Source organism: the organism of the source record quoted next, unplaced genomic scaffold (genome assembly GCF_019419815.1).
Source record: "Pyrus x bretschneideri cultivar Hongxiangsu unplaced genomic scaffold, Pyrus_bretschneideri_v1 Contig34, whole genome shotgun sequence".
Lineage (NCBI taxonomy): Eukaryota > Viridiplantae > Streptophyta > Magnoliopsida > Rosales > Rosaceae > Pyrus > Pyrus x bretschneideri.
Window position 1 is genome coordinate 1,651,473 of NW_025999657.1, and position 7,635 is coordinate 1,659,107.

A 7,635-nucleotide genomic window follows, 5' to 3' on the forward strand; every position below is an offset into this window, starting at 1 on the left:
GATTTTAGAGCTTAAATAAGAATTTTTTAGATTTTAATCTGGATTATTTTATGAATATAATTTAATGCCTATTATTAAAACCTACCATATTTAAGTATTTATACCACATTATTATTTATAACTTACCATTTGAAAACGTATGTTCGTCCACAATTAATATAATTTTTTTTGTGCTTCAATCATATAAGTAGATAAAACTTATTAAAATTCAATTTCTTATAATTAAAAAAAGTCAACAACAATACAAAAAACAATTTATATTCATATAAAATTTAAAAAAAATCTCATTGGTACGAAAGTATTAGGACATAAGTTTCGGTACGATTGCATCGGTACATAAGTTTCAATACGATGCATCAGTACATAAGCTTTGGTACGATTGCATCGGTACATAAGTTTCGGTACAAATGTATCAGTACTTAAGACTGATTATTATTGATTTTGATTAACTTGACAAACTGAAAGGGAGGAAGAAAGTCAGTTGAAGTTGGATTGGCCAACGAGGCATAAGATATATGTTGGTGTAGCACAAGAGAATCAAGCTCAAAGATTATTCATAGAGATATCAATGCTACGAACATGAGCTAGATCTTAACCCAAAGATATCGGACTTTGGATTGACCAAACTTGCCGAAGAGGATAAAACACATATAAGCAACCATGTTGCTAGAACTTTATGAATCCCTATGTATTTGACTTCTTATATTTGCTCTTACAATAGTTATAGGGGACTTCTAGATTTTAGGGCTTAAATAAGAATTTTTTAGATTTTAATCTGGATTATTTTATGAATATAATTTAATGCCTATTATTAAAACCTACCATATTTAAGTATTTATAGCACATTATTATTTATAACTTACCATTTGAAAACGTATGTTCGTCCATAATTAATATAATTTTTTTGTGCTTCAATCCTATAAGTAGATAAAACTTATTAAAATTCAATTTCTTATAATTAAAAAAAGTCAACAACAATACAAAAAACAATTTATATTCATATAAAATTTAAAAAAAAAATCTCATTGGTACGAAAGTATTAGCACATAAGTTTCGGTACGATTGCATCGGTACATAAGTTTCAATACGATGATTCAGTACATAAGCTTTGGTACGATTGCATCGGTATATAAGTTTCGGTACCAATGTATCAGTACTTAAGACTGATTATGACTGATTTTGATTAACTTGACAAACTGAAAGGGCGGAAGAAAGTCAGTTGAAGTTGGATTGGCCAACGAGGCATAAGATATATGTTGGTGTAGCACAAGAGAATCAAGCTCAAAGATTATTCATAGAGATATCAATGCTACGAACATGAGCTAGATCTTAACCCAAAGATATCGGACTTTGGATTGGCTAAACTTGCCGAAGAGGATAAACCACATATAAGCACCCATGTTGCTAGAACTTTATGAATCCCAATGTATTTGACTTCTTATATTTGCTCTTACAATAGTTATAGGGACTTTTAGATTTTAGGGCTTAAATAAGAATTTTTTAGATTTTAATCTGGATTATTTTATGAATATAATTTAATGCCTATTATTAAAACCTACCATATTTAAGTATTTATAGCACATTATTATTTATAACTTACCATTTGAAAACGTATGTTCGTCCATAATTAATATAATTTTTTTTGTGCTTCAATCATATAAGTAGATAAAACTTATTAAAATTCAATTTCTTATAATTAAAAAAAGTCAACAACAATACAAAAAGCAATTTATATTCATATAAAATTAAAAAAAAAAATCTCATTGGTACGAAAGTATTAGCACATAAGTTTCGGTACGATTGCATCGGTACATAAGTTTCAATACAATGCATCAGTACATAAGCTTTGGTACGATTGCATCGGTACATAAGTTTCGGTACAAATGTATCAGTACTTAAAACTGATTATGACTGATTTTGATTAACTTGACAAACTGAAGGGGCGGAAGAAAGTCAGTAGAAGTTGGATTGGCCAACGAGGCATAAGATATATGTTGGTGTAGCACAAGAGAATCAAGCTCAAAGATTATTCATAGAGATATCAATGCTACGAACATGAGCTAGATCTTAACCCAAAGATATCGGACTTTGGATTGGCCAAACTTGCCGAAGAGGATAAAACACATATAAGCACCCATGTTGCTAGAACTTTATGAATCCCTATGTATTTGACTTCTTATATTTGCTCTTATAATAATTGTAGGGACTTCTAGATTTGAGGGCTTAAATAAGAATTTTTTAGATTTTAATCTGGATTATTTTATGAATATAATTTAATGCCTATTATTAAAACCTACCATATTTAAGTATTTATAGCACATTATTATTTATAACTTACCATTTGAAAACGTATGTTCGTCCATAATTAATATAATTTTTTTGTGCTTCAATCATATAAGTAGATAAAACTTATTAAAATTCAATTTCTTATAATTAAAAAAAGTCAACAACAATACCAAAAACAATTTATATTCATATAAAAATTAAAAAAAAAATCTCATTGGTACGAAAGTATTAGCACATAAGTTTCGGTACGATTGCATCGGTACATAAGTTTTAATACGATGCATCAGTACATAAGCTTTGGTACGATTGCATCGGTACATAAGTTTCGGTACAAATGTATCAGTACTTAAGACTGATTATGACTGATTTTGATTAACTTGACAAACTGAAAGGGCGGAAGAAAGTCAGTTGAAGTTGGATTGGCCAACGAGGCATAAGATATATGTTGGTGTAGCACAAGAGAATCAAGCTCAAAGATTATTCATAGAGATATCAATGCTACGAACATGAGCTAGATCTTAACCCAAAGATATCGGACTTTGGATTGGTCAAACTTGCCGAAGAGGATAAAACACATAGAAGCAACCATGTTGCTAGAACTTTATGAATCCCTATGTATTTGACTTCTTATATTTGCTCTTACAATAGTTACAGGGACTTCTAGATTTTAGGGCTTAAATAAGAATTTTTTAAATTTTAATCTGGATTATTTTATGAATATAATTTAATGCCTATTATTAAAACCTACCATATTTAAGTATTTATAGCACATTATTATTTATAACTTACCATTTGAAAACGTATGTTCGTCCATAATTAATATAATTTTTTTTGTGCTTCAATCAGATAAGTAGATAAAACTTATTAAAATTCAATTTCTTATAATTAAAAAAAGTCAACAACAATACAAAAAACAATTTATATTCATATAAAATTTAAAAAACAAATCTCATTGGTACGAAAGTATTAGCACATAAGTTTCGGTACGATTGCATCGGTACATAAGTTTCAATACGATGCATCAGTACATAAGCCTTGGTACGATTGCATCGGTACATAAGTTTCGGTACAAATGTATCTGTACTTAAGACTGATTATGACTGATTTTGATTAACTTGACAAACTGAAGGGGCGGAAGAAAGTCAGTTGAAGTTGGATTGGCCAACGAGGCATAAGATATATGTTGGTGTAGCACAAGAGAATCAAGCTCAAAGATTATTCATAGAGATATCAATGCTACGAACATGAACTAGATCTTAACCCAAAGATATCGGACTTTGGATTGGCCAAACTTGCCGAAGAGGATAAAACACATATAAGCACCCATGTTGCTAGAACTTTATGAATCCCTATGTATTTGACTTCTTATATTTGCTCTTACAATAGTTATAGGGACTTCTAGATTTTAGGGCTTAAATAAGAATTTTTTAGATTTTAATCTGGATTATTTTATGAATATAATTTAATGCCTATTATTAAAACCTACCATATTTAAGTATTTATAGCACATTATTATTTATAACTTACCATTTGAAAACGTATGTTCGTCCATAATTAATATAATTTTTTTGTGCTTGAATCATATAAGTAGATAAAACTTATTAAAATTCAATTTCTTATAATTAAAAAAAGTCAAGAACAATACAAAAAACAATTTATATTCATATAAAATTTTAAAAAAAAATCTCATTGGTACGAAAGTATTAGCACATAAGTTTCGGTACGATTGCATCGGTACATAAGTTTCAATACGATGCATCAGTACATAAGCTTTGGTGCGATTGCATCGGTACATAAGTTTCGGTACAAATGTATCAGTACTTAAGACTGATTATGATTGATTTTGATTAACTTGACAAACTGAAAGGGCGGAAGAAAGTCAGTTGAAGTTGGATTGGCCAACGAGGCATAAGATATATGTTGGTGTAGCACAAGAGAATCAAGCTCAAAGATTATTCATAGAGATATCAATGCTACGAACATGAGCTAGATCTTAACCCAAAGATATCGGACTTTGGATTGGCCAAACTTGCCAAAGAGGATAAAACACATATAAGCACCCATGTTGCTAGAACTTTATGAATCCCTATGTATTTGACTTCTTATATTTGCTCTTACAATAGTTATAAGGACTTCTAGATTTTAGGGCTTAAATAAGAAATTTTTAGATTTTAATCTGGATTATTTTATGAATATAATTTAATGCCTATTATTAAAACCTACCATATTTAAGTATTTATAGCACATTATTATTTTTAACTTACCATTTGAAAACGTATGTTCGTCCATAATTAATATAATTTTTTTGTGCTTCAATCATATAAGTAGATAAAACCTATTAAAATTCAATTTCTTATAATTAAAAAAAGTCAACAACAATACAAAGAACAATTTATATTCATATAAAATTTAAAAAAAATATCTCGTTGGTACGAAATTATTAGCACATAAGTTTCGGTATGATTGCATCGGTACATAAGTTTCAATACGATGCATCAGTACATAAGCTTTGGTACGATTGCATCGGTACATAAGTTTCGGTACAAATGTATCAGTACTTAAGACTGATTATGACTGATTTTGATTAACTTGACAAACTGAAAGGGCGGAAGAAAGTCAGTTAAAGTTGGATTGACCAACGAGGCATAAGATATATGTTGGTGTAGCACAAGAGAATCAAGCTCAAAGATTATTCATAGAGATATCAATGCTACGAACATGAGCTAAATCTTAACCCAAAGATATCGGACTTTGGATTGACCAAACTTGCCGAAGAGGATAAAACACATACAAGCACCCATGTTGCTAGAACTTTATGAATCCCTATGTATTTGACTTCTTATATTTGCTCTTACAATAGTTATAGGGACTTCTAGATTTTAGGGCTTGAATAAGAATTTTTTAGATTTTAATCTGGATTATTTTATGAATATAATTTAATGCCTATTATTAAAACCTACCGTATTTAAGTATTTATAGCACATTATTATTTATAACTTACCATTTGAAAACGTATGTTCGTCCATAATTAATATAATTTTTTTGTGCTTCAATCGTATAAGTAGATAAAACTTATTAAAATTCAATTTCTTATAATTAAAAAAAGTCAACAACAATACAAAGAACAATTTATATTCATATAAAATTTAAAAAAAAAATCTCGTTGGTACGAAATTATTAGCACATAAGTTTCGGTATGATTGCATCGGTACATAAGTTTCAATACGATGCATCAGTACATAAGCTTTGGTACGATTGCATCGGTACATAAGTTTCGGTACAAATGTATCAGTACTTAAGACTGATTATGACTGATTTTGATTAACTTGACAAACTGAAAGGGCGGAAGAAAGTCAGTTAAAGTTGGATTGACCAACGAGGCATAAGATATATGTTGGTGTAGCACAAGAGAATCAAGCTCAAAGATTATTCATAGAGATATCAATGCTACGAACATGAGCTAAATCTTAACCCAAAGATATCGGACTTTGGATTGACCAAACTTGCCGAAGAGGATAAAACACATACAAGCACCCATGTTGCTAGAACTTTATGAATCCCTATGTATTTGACTTCTTATATTTGCTCTTACAATAGTTATAGGGACTTCTAGATTTTAGGGCTTGAATAAGAATTTTTTAGATTTTAATCTGGATTATTTTATGAATATAATTTAATGCCTATTATTAAAACCTACCGTATTTAAGTATTTATAGCACATTATTATTTATAACTTACCATTTGAAAACGTATGTTCGTCCATAATTAATATAATTTTTTTGTGCTTCAATCGTATAAGTAGATAAAACTTATTAAAATTCAATTTCTTATAATTAAAAAAAGTCAACAACAATACAAAAAACAATTTATATTCATATAAAATTTAAAAAAAAAATCTCATTGGTACGAAAGTATTAGCACATAAGTTTCGGTACGATTGCATCGGTACATAAGTTTCAATACGATGCATCAGTACATAAGCTTTGGTACTATTGCATCGGTACATAAGTTTCGGTACAAATGTATCAGTACTTAAGACTGATTATGACTGATTTTGATTAACTTAACAAACTGAAAGGGCGGAAGAAAGTCAGTTGAAGTTGGATTGGCCAACGAGGTATAAGATATATGTTGGTGTAGCACAAGAGAATCAATCTCAAAGATTATTCATAGAGATATCAATGCTACGAACATGAGCTAGATCTTAACCCAAAGATATCGGACTTTGGATTGGCCAAACTTGCCGAAGAGGATAAAACACATATAAGCACCAATGTTGCAAGAACTTTATGAATCCCTATGTATTTGACTTCTTATATTTGCTCTTACAATAGTTATAGGGACTTCTAGATTTTAGGGCTTAAATAAGAATTTTTTAAATTTTAATTTGGATTATTTTATGAATATAATTTAATGCCTATTATTAAAACCTACCGTATTTAGTTATTTATAGCACATTATTATTTATAACTTACCATTTGAAAACGTATGTTCGTCCATAATTAATATAATTTTTTTGTGCTTCAATCATATAAGTAGATAAAACTTATTAAAATTCAATTTCTTATAATTAAAAAAAGTCAACAACAATACAAAAAACAATTTATATTCATATAAAATTTAAAAAAAAAATCTCATTGGTACGAAAGTATTAGCACATAAGTTTCGGTACGATTGCATCGGTACATAAGTTTCAATACGATGCATCAGTACATAAGCTTTGGTACGATTGCATCGGTACATAAGTTTCGGTACAAATGTATCAGTACTTAAGACTGATTTTGACTGATTTTGATTAACTTGACAAACTGAAAGGGCGGAAGAAAGTCAGTTGAAGTTGGATTGACCAACGAGGCATAAGATATATGTTGGTGTAGCACCAGAGAATCAAGCTCAAAGATTATTCATAGAGATATCAATGCTACGAACATGAGTTAGATCTTAACCCAAAGATATCGGACTTTGGATTGGCCAAACTTGCCGAAGAGGATAAAACACATATAAGCACCCATGTTGCTAGAACTTTATGAATCCCTATGTATTTGACTTCTTATATTTGCTCTTACAATAGTTATAGGGACTTCTAGATTTTAGGGCTTAAATAAGAATTTTTTAAATTTTAATCTCGATTATTTTATGAATATAATTTAATGCCTATTATTAAAACCTACCATATTTAAGTATTTATAGCACATTATTATTTATAACTTACCATTTGAAAACGTATGTTCGTCCATAATTAATATAATTTTTTTGTGCTTCAATCATATAAGTAGATAAAACTTATTAAAATTCAATTTCTTATAATTAAAAAAAGTCAACAACAATACAAAAAACAATTTATATTCA